The 15,977-nt window shown below is 44.5% G+C and overlaps 1 protein-coding gene across 1 annotated transcript in view; it reads right to left on the bottom strand.

The window, feature by feature from the left end:
- Positions 1-12,048, bottom strand: part of LOC135391868 (receptor-type guanylate cyclase Gyc76C-like) — a 246,525-nt gene extending 234,477 nt beyond the window's left edge. The window contains exon 1 of the mRNA XM_064622380.1: positions 11,541-12,048. The gene's annotated coding sequence lies outside the window, so the exon portion shown is untranslated. The remainder of the gene's footprint in view (positions 1-11,540) is intronic.
- Between the last annotated feature and the right edge of the window lie 3,929 nt (positions 12,049-15,977).

Here is a 15,977-nt window from a genome sequence, read left to right as displayed (position 1 = left end):
TTCCAACAGCGGTAAAGAAAAGAAGAAGAAGAAAAAAAAACTGGGAGGTGGTCGGTTCGAATCTTACCACCTGCTTTGCTGAGTGAGGTTCTCCCTGAGTTTTCCGGTAGACTTTCCCGACGAATGTCCGCACAGGTCCCCCTGAAGTCTGCCCAGGACGCATATTAACCTCCGTGTCCCCATCTCCTTCCTGCAGTCCTCTTTCCACCTGTCCACATCTGTACACCGCTCATAGCCACAGGTGAATCGTGGCGCTAACGCCGAATTTAAAATATATATATATATCCGTGTGCATATTTCCTTCGTATTGCCAACTGTAGGATTGGAAAAGCGCGGTACTGCCCATCACGTCGTGCTTCAAATATAGTACTACCCTCGCCCTAAAAACGAAGAGAAGGCATGCACTGCTTGGAGTCACTAAATAAGCTTCGCTTCAGAGTATCGACACTGATGTCCAAGGGAGAACATGAGCGCCATCTTGTGTCCGCACCACACCGGCACCATCCCCAGCTGAAGAGCAAAAGACGGCTAAACATATTTCTCGCTGTGGGCTAGAGTAGAATAGAGTAGAGAAGCCTGTATTACTTTTATGCGATAATGCATGCATTGTTCACCAGAGCGTCCCGAGGATGTCAAGGTGAGCGCAAGGCTGTCAACCCTGATGAGATACTTGCAAGAGAAAGGAAGATTTCATCCGCGCAGGACAGATGGCATCGTGCGCTAAAGTGTCACAGAAATGCGCCAGAGCTCTGAAGTGCGTGTGCGCGTGGCAACCGTGGGGCGGAAACAAAATGGCGCATGCTCGCTCTTGGAAATCAGTGTCGATACTCTGAAGCGAAGTGACTCTAGCCCTGCTTCGTTTCCCCCAACCAATGAATCAACAGATCGATCACCGCTGATGGTGGATGACCACAGTTGTCTCGACACACAAATACGCCGAATTATTTTGAAATATGAGCACTTTCTGCACGCATATCCCAGTTGTATAGCTTGTCTTCCGTTCACTTTCCCAAATTTTTAGACCTCGCCTCGGTTCATATGGTACTGAGCACACCCAAAAAACGGTCCATACAGAAAAAGAAATAAAGCACCAGGTGTAATTCCAATTGTGCGCGCAATTTTAGCGTACCAGTAAACGGGGCGTGCGACGGACGCAAACGAGGCGGTGCGCGGGACGGGGTGTCGATACGGAACAGAACCGAAAACCGGAACGGAACCGCTATTTTTTTCTGAACACGATCGGAACTTTTTTTTTTTTTGTCATCTTAGAACTGAACCGAAAATAATGGAAAGTACTGTTCCAAACTCGTCCGGCAAGCGGCTCAGCGTTTTTTTTTTGTTGTTTTTTTTTTCAACGGTTTGGAGAAGGACAGGTAAAGGTAACAGAAACGGTAACAGAAACGGAATTATACCCGAAACATAACAGGTAACGGTAAAACAAACAGAAACGGCTATCGCACACTTAGAATACCCGAAACAGAAACAGAAACGACAGTAAATTACGGTAATAATTCGGCTACCGCAGGACCCGAATTATTGCAATTCTTTACCGTATCATGTATAAATTTATGAAGTAAACCTCAATGAAGAAAACTAAAATTAACTGAACTAAAACTAAAATGAACTATCAAACTGGAGCATATAAGGAAGTAGTATACAGTAAATAGAAGAAGCATAGTTCTTATACGCTTATGGTGACTGGTAAGTTGCAAGCGCCAGTAACACTCCTGAAAAACCATGTTCACATTAACTGTTCACAGAAATAACGTATATGTATATTTTGAATAAACGTTGTCTGTTGTGTGCATGTATCCCTGGAGTCGTCAAAATAGACTTCGGGGGTGTTGTTTCCAATGCAGCCCCCAATAGACGGATTATCTCCGATGAATAGAAGGATTAGCCATTGTGTAGGGTACACCACTAGAGGGCGCTACGAGCGACGCCTCACCACTAGGGGCCGCTGCTGTCGCATTCCGCGGATGACGTCATTGCTCCTTCGGGGAGCATGGTGAGAGATAGCGGGAGGCATTGCTCCTTCGGGGAGCATGGTGAGAGATAGCGGGAGGCATTGGATGGCGATGCGAAATAGAGCGCCCCCTTGTGCAAGGCTGTGGTGGCGCTGCGGGCGACATGACAGACGCTCTCGGTGGCGGCTCTCCACGGCGGTGTCATGGTCTCGTGACCGCGATACGCGGCGTCGGCGGCAAAAGGGTTTTGGGTCCAGCGTTGTGTACGAGTCTTTGAGCGAGTTTATATTAATCTCACTCCGTTTATTGTTCAACTGATGGTTGTTGTTTGAGAGCTCAATTGCTATGCTGTGAGATTGGGGTGTACGGCACGCATACGGCATACGACAATATAAATAAATAAATATAAACAAAAGGACGTGCACGATAAATTACGCCACATTATTATGGCTTCCCGTGTTGCTACACTTTGCATTATAAAGGCGCTTTCGCTAACCAGTCCGTTCACAAACAGCCGTGTGCATCCCTTGGTGTATTTATTAGACTTGGATACTTTCCTTTTAATTGCCTAATAACGCTTTTGTGACTCGAGCGCGTATATTAGAAGGCTCCAGACTCGCGCAATATTATTTTGGTGATGGCGCATATGTTCAGACAAGAGCGGAGGAAAGTTGTTCCCCCCCATTTGCTTTATGTATTTATTCACTTCAGTATGTCATTCTCACATACTAGTTTAAATTTAATTAGCGATTAGTAATACTGCAGTATATGCAATTTAGCACACTACAGTGCTGTAAGATATATTGTACAAGCGCCTTGGCTGCAGAATCACTGGGTGGATATCTGTAAAATTTTAGTGCCTTCTTTTCTGTGGTGGTCACTGTCACTGATAGGGATTCAGTTAAGTGTTGTGGCAATTCCAATGTAAACAGTCATCTGCTATATTGGAAAGTGAGTGATTATGGTCAAACAAGTCAATTAACATGATACCTTCTACAATACCATCTGTGATTCCTAAATGTCAGTATACAACAAGTCAGTATATGACAAGGTATGAAGAAATGTTAACGTAGTGCATGCTATTCAAAGCAAGTTCTTCCACATCCCCCCCCCCATCTACAAACACCCAGAAAACAAAAACAAAAAAACTGGTCTTGGGTTTGCCTCTGGAAACATAATTTAACTACACAAATGCAGATATGTGCAGCCAAACACATTTGCCATAAGGAAAGCATGAAGATTATTGCAGTTGCAACGGTCATGTCAGTAGGTCATGTACATCTTGGTATTTTCGAAATTTCCCAAACATTTCCATGTCTTTTATATTCAACATACTGGACATCTAGTGTGCAACACCTGATATCGAATCAAAATCTGAGCCAGTATTGGGTCATGAACACACCGGTGTAACATGAGCAACAAAAAGGCAGACCACATGTCAACAAGTTGCAAACCGTTGTTTCATCTTGCACATTTGTCATGCTCATCTAGGTATTTTTGAAATTTCTCAAACATTTCCATATCTTTTATATTCAACGTGCTGGACATCTAGTGTGCAACACCTGATATCGAATCAAAATCTGAGCCAGTATTGGGTCATGAACACACCGGTGTAACATGAGCAACAAAAAGGCAGACCACATGTCAACAAGTTGCAAACCGTTGTTTCATCTTGCACATTTGTCATGCTCATCTAGGTATTTTTGAAATTTCTCAAACATTTCCATATCTTTTATATTCAACGTGCTGGACATCTAGTGTGCAACACCTGATATCGAATCAAAATCTGAGCCAGTATGGGGTCATGAACACACCGGTGTATCCTGAGCAACAATAAGGTAGACGGCATGTCAACAAGTTGCAAACCGCTGTTCCATGTTGCACATTTGTCATGCTCATCTAGGTATAAAAGATACGGAAATGTTTGAGAAATTTTAAAAATACCTAGATGAGCATGACAAATGTGCAACATGGAACATCGGTTTGCAACTTGTTGACATGCCGTCTACCTTATTGTTGCTCAGGATACACCGGTGTGTTCATGACCCCATACTGGCTCAGATTTTGATTCGATATCAGGTGTTGCACACTAGCTGTCCAGCACATTGAATATAAAAGATATGGAAATGTTTGAGAAATTTTAAAAATACCTAGATGAGCATGACAAATGTGCAAGATGAAACAACGGTTTGCAACTTGTTGACATGTGGTCTGCCTTTTTGTTGCTCATGTTACACCGGTGTGTTCATGACCCAATACTGGCTCAGATTTTGATTCGATATCAGGTGTTGCACACTAGATGTCCAGCACGTTGAATATAAAAGATATGGAAATGTTTGAGAAATTTCAAAAATACCTAGATGAGCATGACAAATGTGCAAGATGAAACAACGGTTTGCAACTTGTTGACATGTGGTCTGCCTTTTTGTTGCTCATGTTACACCGGTGTGTTCATGACCCAATACTGGCTCAGATTTTGATTCGATATCAGGTGTTGCACACTAGATGTCCAGCACGTTGAATATAAAAGATATGGAAATGTTTGAGAAATTTCAAAAATACCTAGATGAGCATGACAAATGTGCAAGATGAAACAACGGTTTACAACTTGTTGACATGTGGTCTGCCTTTTTGTTGCTCATGTTACACCGGTGTGTTCATGACCCAATACTGGCTCAGATTTTGATTCGATATCAGGTGTTGCACACTAGATGTCCAGCACGTTGAATATAAAAGATATGGAAATGTTTGAGAAATTTCAAAAATACCTAGATGAGCATGACAAATGTGCAAGATGAAACAACGGTTTGCAACTTGTTGACATGTGGTCTGCCTTTTTGTTGCTCATGTTACACCGGTGTGTTCATGACCCAATACTGGCTCAGATTTTGATTCGATATCAAGTGTTGCACACTAGATGTCCAGTATGTTGAATATAAAAGACATGGAAATGTTTGGGAAATTTCGAAAATACCAAGATGTACATGACCTACTGACATGACCGTTGCAACTGCAATAATCTTCATGCTTTCCTTATGGCAAATGTGTTTGGCTGCACATATCTGCATTTGTGTAGTTAAATTATGTTTCCAGAGGCAAACCCAAGACCAGTTTTTTTGTTTTTGTTTTCTGGGTGTTTGTAGATGGGGGGGGGGGGGATGTGGAAGAACTTGCTTTGAATAGCATGCACTACGTTAACATTTCTTCATACCTTGTCATATACTGACTTGTTGTATACTGACATTTAGGAATCACAGATGGTATTGTAGAAGGTATCATGTTAATTGACTTGTTTGACCATAATCACTCACTTTCCAATATAGCAGATGACTGTTTACATTGGAATTGCCACAACACTTAACTGAATCCCTATTAGTGACAGTGACCACCACAGAAAAGAAGGCACTAAAATTTTACAGATATCCACCCAGTGATTCTGCAGCCAAGGCGCTTGTACAATATATCTTACAGCACTGTAGTGTGCTAAATTGCATATACTGCAGTATTACTAATCGCTAATTAAATTTAAACTAGTATGTGAGAATGACATACTGAAGTGAATAAATACATAAAGCAAATGGGGGGGAACAACTTTCCTCCGCTCTTGTCTGAACATATGCGCCATCACCAAAATAATATTGCGCGAGTCTGGAGCCTTCTAATATACGCGCTCGAGTCACAAAAGCGTTATTAGGCAATTAAAAGGAAAGTATCCAAGTCTAATAAATACACCAAGGGATGCACACGGCTGTTTGTGAACGGACTGGTTAGCGAAAGCGCCTTTATAATGCAAAGTGTAGCAACACGGGAAGCCATAATAATGTGGCGTAATTTATCGTGCACGTCCTTTTGTTTATATTTATTTATTTATATTGTCGTATGCCGTATGCGTGCCGTACACCCCAATCTCACAGCATAGCAATTGAGCTCTCAAACAACAACCATCAGTTGAACAATAAACGGAGTGAGATTAATATAAACTCGCTCAAAGACTCGTACACAACGCTGGACCCAAAACCCTTTTGCCGCCGACGCCGCGTATAGCGGTCACGAGACCATGACACCGCCGTGGAGAGCCGCCACCGAGAGCGTCTGTCATGTCGCCCGCAGCGCCACCACAGCCTTGCACAAGGGGGCGCTCTATTTCGCATCGCCATCCAATGCCTCCCGCTATCTCTCACCATGCTCCCCGAAGGAGCAATGACGTCATCCGCGGAATGCGACAGCAGCGGCCCCTAGTGGTGAGGCGTCGCTCGTAGCGCCCTCTAGTGGTGTACCCTACACAATGGCTAATCCTTCTATTCATCGGAGATAATCCGTCTATTGGGGGCTGCATTGGAAACAACACCCGACTTCGGAACGTAGAGGGATTAGGTTTTGTCACTATCTCAAAGCTTGAAAAAAAGGAAAGAAAAGAAACAAGGAAAACAAAATGCGCGGGGGGGGGGGGGCACCGAAAACCGAAACGTAACGGAAACAAAAGCCACAATGGTGGTAACCGAAACTGAACCAGAAACAAGTAAGGGCCAGTAACGGAAGTGGTAACGGAAACGAAAAATATTCCGTTACCTTTCCCTGGAGAAGGATGCTAAGAAAGGTGTGAAGGACGCCGTGGTCGAGGGCTAGAACTTGCTCATATAGGGCCTGACTTTTTCGGGTTTTATTTTTGGCCAAATTCGGGGGGGGGGGGGTAAATATCGGGTGATATTTTTTATTTGCAAATTCGGGTGTATTCGGGTTAAATCCCGTTACGGCATATTCTGTCGTCAGGAATTCGGGTGTATTCGGGTGATTTTTTTTGTTTAATAAAAATTTGTCTTAACATGGAACTAATGTTTAGCAATGCTATCAAACTTTATTTTAATGCACGCTTATGAGTGTGCCACGCGACCCGGATGTTTTCGGGTACATTCGGGTTAAACCCGAATTTTACAGATTTCGTTCGGGGGGTAAATATCGGGCGGATACGGGTTTAACCCTAAAAAGTAAGGCCCTACTCATATGCTGCAAATGTTCTTCAAAATTCCATCTACACGCGAATACCGTACACGATGCTCGTAATCCCTTTGGTCATCATCATCACTAATCATCATCATCAGCATCGCCATCATCCTGCTCACCTTCACTGGCATCATTATTCCAGGAGTTTTCCACGAAGGTAACGGGTGCAAGTGATGTGGAGTTGCGGGCCTCACATTAGTGAAGCCGAAATCTCCATTTTATTTATTTATTTTTCTTAAAATCAAACCAACCCTTAGGCATGCGGTTGCTCGCATAATTCAAGATCTTTCGTAATCACATTGGCTATATTAACGACGTGTCACAGATCTAGATATAACGTTATATCTATCTACATAGATTTATATATAACGTTTCCTTGCTTCTTCTGCTTGCGTTCAACAACGCACGTGCGCGCAACTCGTTAGGCAAATATCTTACATAACTAAATGTTTGATGTCAAAACACTGTGAACCTAATGTGTTCGTCGGAAAGCTTACGTGCGGTTCCTTACACTTCAGCGTGTTACCACATAATGTTGGCACAGATTTCTCGGCAGCGCACTTTCCCGTTAGGAACCCGAATAAACAGGTTCGAACCGTTATTTCTGCGCTACGGAACTGTACCGAACCCGTAAATTTTTCGGTTCGACACGCAGCTTTTTTTTTTTAGAAATTCGTCTCTCTACCGCTAAAATCCAAACAGTGAGCGCCATGAGCGTGCAGCAACAACTTTGTTTATTTCGAAACGTTTCTTTGTTCATTTCTTTGTGTTTACTTCGAAACGATAAAAAGGGTCTGCCAGGTACACAAAACACACTAGTAAAAACCGGGACCCAAAAGGGGAAAGAGGCGACCACGTCCTCTCACTTTTTCCCCTTTTAGGTACACTAGTCCTGGTTTTTACTCGCTTGTGTTTATTTTATGTCGAGGCGAGCTTGCAGTCTTCTTCCACACGGTAGCAGACATAGAGTTCATTTTGTGCGGTGAGTTTGGGTCACCACGTGAAACACCGTGCGCGCACAACAGCCGACACACGGACGGACTGGGTCCTCGGCATGCGTCAGTGACGACTCCCTAATATTTCAATGGCGTCCCTAATAATAACTCTACTATCACACCACGCCATTGCAGGGTTCGGTCGGAAAATGTACACGATAATGGACCGCAAAACTTCCGTCTTTCTTCTCCGTACTTCCTTTTTTTTTTCTCCGGAAATAAATAATTAAAAAAAAAACAAGATATGCCAATTGCACTATTTCTTCGAAATGTTTGATATCACGTTGCTCATCTCTGATTCGACCAGCTTATTTTCTTTTCTTTTTTTCTTTTGTATCTTTAACGTAGACTACTGTAACTGGGAGGTACTCGGGTTCGAATCCCGGTGCTGTCCTGGGTGTTTCCAGGGTTTTGCTCGGACGTTGTCACACATATGTAGACACAGTTCCCTCAGAAGTCGGCCTAGGACGCATATTCCCCCAGCGTTTTAGTCGCGACGTTGCCCACCTCTGTGAGGCCGACAACGACAAGCTCTAGCCGAGGTATTGCCGAAGACTGGGAGGTGATGAGATTCGAATCCTACCACCGGCTGTGCTGTAAGAGGTTTTCTCTGGGTTTTCGCGAAGACTTTCCGGACAAATGTCGGCACAGTTCCTCCCCTTGAAGTCGGCCCAGGACGCATACCATCCCCCTGTTTCCCTCTGCTCCCTGCTGTCCTCTCTCCATCTGTCCACATCTATACGCCGCTCATAGCCACAGTCGCTTCGCGGTGCCAACATGAAATTTAAAAAAAAATCTTAACTGTCACGGCAACGGCTGAAAAGATTCCATAGACATACAGAAAAGAAGAAACCGATATCATAGTGGATGTCAAATTCTTGCCTGTCGCCTGGGGTTCAGAGTACCCGACATAAAGAAAGCCAAGAGATAAGACAAAAAGCTCCGTATCTTTTCTTTCAACAGCCCCGCGGCAAGCCGTGCAGCCAACAAGGTCTTTGCAAAAGCGCGCTGCGATAGAGCCACCAGATAAGAATTCGTGGCGACCGCCCGGAATGAGATTAGGCCCAAAAGTCGTGCGACAAGAAGTTGCTAGGCGTAATACGACGGCGAAACGCAGTTACCGAACATCCTGGAACTGCAAACTATATTAATCCGCGCTTGGCGTAAGACAGTCCCGAATCCATTACGGGTTTGCCTGCCTGAATTGGAACCCTAACATATCTCCGGGGAGTTCAGCAACCGGCGTGCAAGGGGGGTTAAAATAAACGGCACGCGAAGGGCGAGTTAGAGTGTGAAGCTCCCGAACGACGTGTAATTACCGTATTTTCACGCGTATTAGCCGCACCGCAGATAAGCCGCAGGACTCGTTTTTAGATACATTTTGAAAATGTTTCTGCAGATAAGCCGCAGTCGCAGATAAGCCGCGGGTAATACGACGCGACTGCTTTGTGCGCTAAACCAGAGATGCACATACAAAATCAATAGAGACTCTCAACACTCGTCGACGTCGCACTCCCTGCTAGCTGCCCTGTTCCTGTACTGGTCCTCGAAGTTGACGACTTTTAGTGTCGTAGCTGTGCCTCCGCATCGGAGCCATGCCTCACCTCTAACTATCGTGCCCGTGTCCACGAATGCTGCTGCTCTCGTCAAATGAGAACTAACGCTTATCTGACCACGTTTTATCCCGATGTCAGGTGTATTGAACCCTTCCTGTGGGTCTGCCAGCAAAGGAGACCGTAGGGAAGGCCATAAACCCTGTGGTCCACATTCCGGTGTTTGGCATGACGTATAACAAATGGGGTCAGTTCTAGTGTTCTACTAATATCGGATTGTGCCCTTGTTGCGTGTTTTTCGTGGATTGACGGGTTAGTGGTGTTCCAGGAGACATGAATCACTGTCACCCCTTTTGTTAAAGCCCGCCCCTGTTCGGTATTGTTCGTGCACTGGGAGGGCGGTCCTGTTCCGAAAAACTTGAGGCACTGTCGGCCCTTTCGTGTAATCCGGGGTATGGGCAAAATACCAGGGAAAAATAGTCATCAGATAAGCCGCACCCGCGGATAAGCCGCAGAGCGTCCGCGAGAAAAAAAAATCGCGCATAAGCCGCGGCTAATACGCGTGAAAATACGGTAATTTTGACGGACACCCTGTTAGAACGATGCTCAGTAGCCGCACCAAGTTTTGAATCGAAGAAAGACTTGTATATCGAACAGCGTTGTAGAATAATATGGACCGGAAAACGGAAAATATACCATAATTCCCTGCTGCTTCACATTAATGTGCACGTGAGAGAGAACATGAATGTCCGTAATTGTCCGTATTATTGCACACAAGATAAGACTTGAGAGCAGCTGAATTGCTGTATGTGCGCGCGGCACGAAAACGTCTCGGGCTGAATGTCTTCTGGTCAAACCGATTGTTTTAAACGTTTGTTACCTATGCGTTGAGTTTCATACATGTGCTCAAATCGGTTTTCCCTCAATTCAAATAAGGAAACGATGTAAAAAAAAAAAAGAACAAAGAGAGAAAGGGAATGTGCAACAGGGCACAGGCCAACTGAAAGCTTTCAGAGAAGACTTCCTGTGCTCGTGGTGTCAGAAGCACCCCGGAACAGAATCAACATCATACCGGACTTCAACTCATCACGAAACAGGATATCGATAATATTGGTATGCCGAGGCTTACAGCCCCCCAAATCAGCTGGCAAAAGAAACCGGCCGATGCACGCCTTGCGAGAATGAACGGGACGCCTCAGGCCTGTGCGAAGCGCGACACACGTCCCAACGAGAGAAGCTTCAAAAACGCAACCACCCGCTAAACACCTGTCCATTACACGGACTCGGAAACCGTCCAGGAGAAACAAGCCCGCAAGAAAAACAACAGGCAGCACTTGACCCCCATCAAATTGAATCGCATCCACTTCCCTTTCCCACTTCGCCCTCAAAAGAAAGTACCTCCTTCAAAAACAACAACGCCGTCCTTATCACTTTCTTCAAACTGCGTAACGGCAGCAGAACCGGACAGCCGACGACGCAGACTAAACCGCTTTCGCTGTACATCTGCTTTGTGAAACTTTATACACGCATGCACAGTTTTTATTTTATTTTTTCACACTCTCGTACCAGCTCTGCGATCTCAAGGCTATTACGGAGTACCCAACTAACAGTCAGCGGTGTGTCATCGAACTGCAGAACAGTTTTTATTTCTTCTCTACCACGTGCTGCATAACTGTAACTGCAATTTTGTTTTCTGCAGATCTGCTTGTGAGAATAAACATCTCTTATCACTGTTATGAAGCGTCATGTGATTCGTTTTACCGCCTGCAGTGTGCGCAGTTGAGTACTTTTAATCGTTTACATCTGCAACGGAGACGAGGTGATCTCATAGAACGGGTGTCCGTGACATTCCAAGCAGACGACACCGAATGTGGAAATAACAGGCGAAATTGGAAACTTCATCCAAACTACGTGCAACGTAGAAGCAAGCGATGCGCAACAACTTCGACGGAAAATAAATAAATACATAAAATATATGATTTTGAGAGAAAAAAAATTAAAAAACAGGAAAGTTTTTAACTTACACGTAATCCCTCAGCAGTCACCCCAAAGGCAGCACGGCACCTCGCCACAGATCCTTGACGGCGGTTTCAAGGAGAGAAAGCACGAGACGACTGTAGAACAAGCATCCGCCGCAATGTATTCCCATCATGTTGCGGATCCTGAAACGCACTCCCAATCCGTGCTAGTCGGATTCACGCACACGGTGGATACATCCGCTACGTGCAACATCACCACCACCACCACACAGACACAACTCGCCGTTGAGCGCTAAATTCCACCACCTGTCGGCGTCTGCTTGCCAGATATCACATCACACACAGCTCAGTAGCAGACGTCACGATTTTACCTCCGGAAAACGGGCTCCGAGCTCGTACACAAACACAACGGCGACTACCGTGAAGTTAATTTCCGACGAGGAGCAAGCTTCCAAAACTTTTTTCACTCGTCAGCGAGCAAGCAGACAAGCTGCTGCGTATTCTCCGCCCCAAAGCTCGCATAACTCCCCTGCCCCCCTCGTTGCTTACTCTCGCTCACACGTTCCGTCCTTTCGCCCCCTTCCACGCGGTTAGTCACGTGGGGTCGCATCACGTGATTGTGTGTTCGCATCACGTGCGCGCGCTTGCAGACGACAGCCGGAGCGTTGTGATTCGAGCGGGAGTTTTGAAACACGTTTCGCCTTGCTGCGCTTTCTTTTTGTAGCTGAAATTTTTTGTCCGGCAATAAATTACCGGTGCGGAAAATCAGAAAGGCGGAGCACTTGCGTGATCAACGACCTCGTCAGACAGGCATAAAAGAGCGGTGTCTGCTGAGAAAGGGTTAGTAATTAATTGATCGTCTGAGGCGATAAATCCGTTACATCCCCGTGGGAGGTGAGGGCAACGCAAACGATGCTTCGGCGAAAACCGAGGCGTAAGAAGCGCATCGTCCAATTTTGCAATTAATAACACAGCTGGGTGGATCGTGATGCAAACACATTTGCGCTTAAATGAAGTTCGCCCTGAACCTCGCCTAACGAGCGCTATAAAGTAAAACAATGGAAAAGCACACTCGCTGTATCGCTATAGATGGTGGAGCATAGAAAGAGAGAGGCTAATTTTTTATGGGTCTCGCATATACGATTTAATGGGCTACAAAACGTACGCAGGAATGAATCGAACGTTAACCGCCTGCCTTGATGAAAAACGGCACACGGAAAGTGAAATGTACGGCAACCTTTCAAGGAGAAATAGAACCTGTTCTGAAATGCTCAAGCACTGCCATCTGCGCGCGGCGAGGATAAAAGCGGAGAAAGCATGTCCAGCATCTGCAACAGATGGCGCTTCGCTAGAAAACTTTTGTGGTGTGGGAGTTGTGGTCAATCAGCCCCCTGCATGTATGTCGTGCTTGTGGAAGCGCGTTTTTCAAACCAGCGTTCGTGATAACGCACCGCTCGCTTCCATTTTCTTTGTGTGTGAAAGGTGCAGCATTTCTTTCTTTTTTTTTTTTGAGGCGCGTTGTCTCTTGTCACTCACTGGCAGCGAACTTTGAGATCTCTTTCGCAAGAGCCAGAATTACTCGCTTCAATGAAGTGGAAGTTGAGCAGGGTTTTCATGAGTGGTTGAGTTGAATTGATTGAATGATTAGGTTTTGTTTCCGACAGATGGTAAAGCCATCTTGCTTTTCATTATTTCTTTTTTTTATGGCTGTGCTTCTTATTGTTTTAACTGACTTCTGCCATATTAGCAGTGATGGCCAGTAGTTAACTACATGTAGTTAAACTACTAGTTAAACTACCAGACTGTAGTTAAAAAGTAGTTATCGACTACTTGCAGAAATGTAGTGGCAACTACTAGTTAAACTACTATTTTAAGTAGTTAACTACAGTAGTTAGGTTACTGAAGGCGCGAACTACTTCCGATTTGGCCGCAAGCTTTACGGCACGATTGTGCTTCCGACTTTTACCTTGAGCTACTTGTTTGATGAGAACGGTGTCGTGCATGTGTACTAAATCTTCACTTTTAATGCTTGTCCAGCAGTGTTGCGGATTTAACGAGTCAAATCGGATTTAAATCAAATCCATGTTTTTCGGAACACCGCAAATCAAATCCAAATCAAGTCTGGATTTAAACTTGAGGCGACAAATATCATTTTCAATTCGGATTTGTTTTTGGTGTGCTAAACCAAATCCGGTTTTAAATCAGGATTCATCAAATCCGTCAACGAATCCGGGGGCTGAAGTTCCCGAAATAACTGTAGCGTGCAGCTGACCATGTCTACAAGGTACAGTTACTGAATGCATTCGCTGGATAATACCCGTGACATGGTATAAACACATATAAATCTCACCTGCAGCGAAGAGTATGAACAGCCAACATAGCGATGCGAAGGTTGACACTGACATTTTATTTATTTTCACGTGGATATCGGAGTAACATATTTGTCAAATACGCTTACTCGGCACATAAGATAAAGCCAACTGCCGGGAATTATGTTGTGTTAAATGTGACGGCTGCGTGCTGCACACCACAGTTGTGTTATAACAAACTCAGTAGTGCATCTGCCCAACACGCGTAAGCAGTCTTATTCTCTCAAGTTCTTGTTTAGAAAGACCAGCTGCTCCAATGTAGCTTGGTGCAGCCTATTTCTTTTCGCGGTCTTGATCAGGCTGGCTGCAGAGAGCACTCGTACGACTGCTCCAGAACTTGCAGGTACTGCAAATACATGTTTCGCTACTTCCCAAAGCAGCGGGTAGCGGGCCACTGCGGACATCCAATAGCAGAGAGGGGAAACAACATCATCCTTTACTGTACACTCGCTTAAATAGAGGATTTCGTCGTTCGTTTTTGCGGTAAGAGTTCTGCGGTGGCACCGAGTTGACCATAAGCAAGCCTCTGTGAAAAAGGGCAACCACCATTCACATTCCTGTTCCTGGACACAATGACCTCATACGACTGGTTCTCATGCGGACATTTCGGGACTTATTTTAGCAATCTCTGGGACACCAGAACGCGACATCAGTCGCAGTTCAGAGCCAATAAAACAGGCAAAATACGTGTATGGTAGTCCTTTTCTCGAACGTACATTGTTTGAGCTCAGTGGACCAGTGGTGTGCTTTCTCCAATGCGTTCCATTTCTGAGAAATTGTAGAAAGCTGTGATACCGTTGTGAATTAGACATCCAACTGCCCATGTGATTATATGTGAGAATATTGCATGACATACCTTTAGTGCTTGGAAGGGAAGATGGCTATATGCCTTAGAGGTGGTCTGTCTGACAGACAAACCACCTCTTAAACTTGAAGCAGTCTACAAACAGTATCCGTAGACTGCTTCACGCAATCAAAAAATCGTGGCATTTCTTTTTAAACGAAACACAACTTTTAGCGGGACATTGGGAACCAAGATGGCGAGATGCAAGGCAAGCCATCTCAAATCCGAACACTTTTTAGACCTTCTCCTCATTAAGAGTTGCATTGCATCATGTGTAAACATATGTGAAATGCAATTCAGTCAAATCTCTTGTAAAAACATAATTACAGAGACGGCCTCAGATACGACTGACAAAGAATCTGCCCGCCCGTCAACGTCAAATTTCGTAGCAGTCAAAATCCAACCATTTCCCTTCAGAAGCTTGACCAAATACACATCCAATTCCGTCGAAAAAAAAAAAAGAAAACGTGATTCAATCCAAATCTAAATCATCTGCCAAAATTGTGATTCAATCCAAATCCAAATCATCTGTCAAAAATGTGATTCAATCCAAATCCAAATCGTCGTCATATTTTCCCCGTAAACCAAATCCCAAATCAAATCCACGAGCCCTTTGATGGATTTAAATCAAATCCCCGGATTTAAATCCGCAACACCGTTGTCCAGTGAAGCCTCATTTGCTGTGAAATAATTATGCAACTCAGTTTATCGCGGAAGCACAGAAAGAATCCCGCCGCAAGCTTTGTATTTCACGGTCGTAGCAGTGACTTGAGCCAAAGCTTATCATTGCTTGTGATTTATATTTAGGAGTCCAAGAACACTACAAGGGATTGGTGTTGATGGACAACGTTAAGTAGTTATAGGTGTAGTTAAACTACGTTGAAGTAGTTAAAGAAGTAGTTTTAACTACTCCCCTGAAAAGTAGTTGAACTACTAGTTAAACTACTCCATCACGAAGTAGTTAGTAGTTATAGTTAAACTACTGTAGAAGTAGTTAGCGGCCATCACTGCATATTAGTTACCTTTGGCCCTTCATGAGTACCTTGCCCCTTATTTCCTCGAGAAGGAGTTTGAATTTCGGGTACATGAATTGGTAAATTTGTGAATGACGCCAAGAAGTTATTGTGTGTGTTTGCATTAAGCACGCCATGCATTTCTGTAAAAGTTGCTGCGCATTTTCAAATCTAAACAGACCCATCTCGAGCCAGTTAACCGAACTGAGGTCTCTGCCCTCAACTGTCGAAAACTGTAGGGCGCCAGAGGTGCACC

Source organism: Ornithodoros turicata, chromosome 4, assembly GCF_037126465.1.
Source record: "Ornithodoros turicata isolate Travis chromosome 4, ASM3712646v1, whole genome shotgun sequence".
NCBI classification, from domain to species: domain Eukaryota; kingdom Metazoa; phylum Arthropoda; class Arachnida; order Ixodida; family Argasidae; genus Ornithodoros; species Ornithodoros turicata.
The sequence above is the reverse complement of the archived record's forward strand: the minus strand, read 5'-3'. Positions and strand labels throughout refer to the sequence as shown.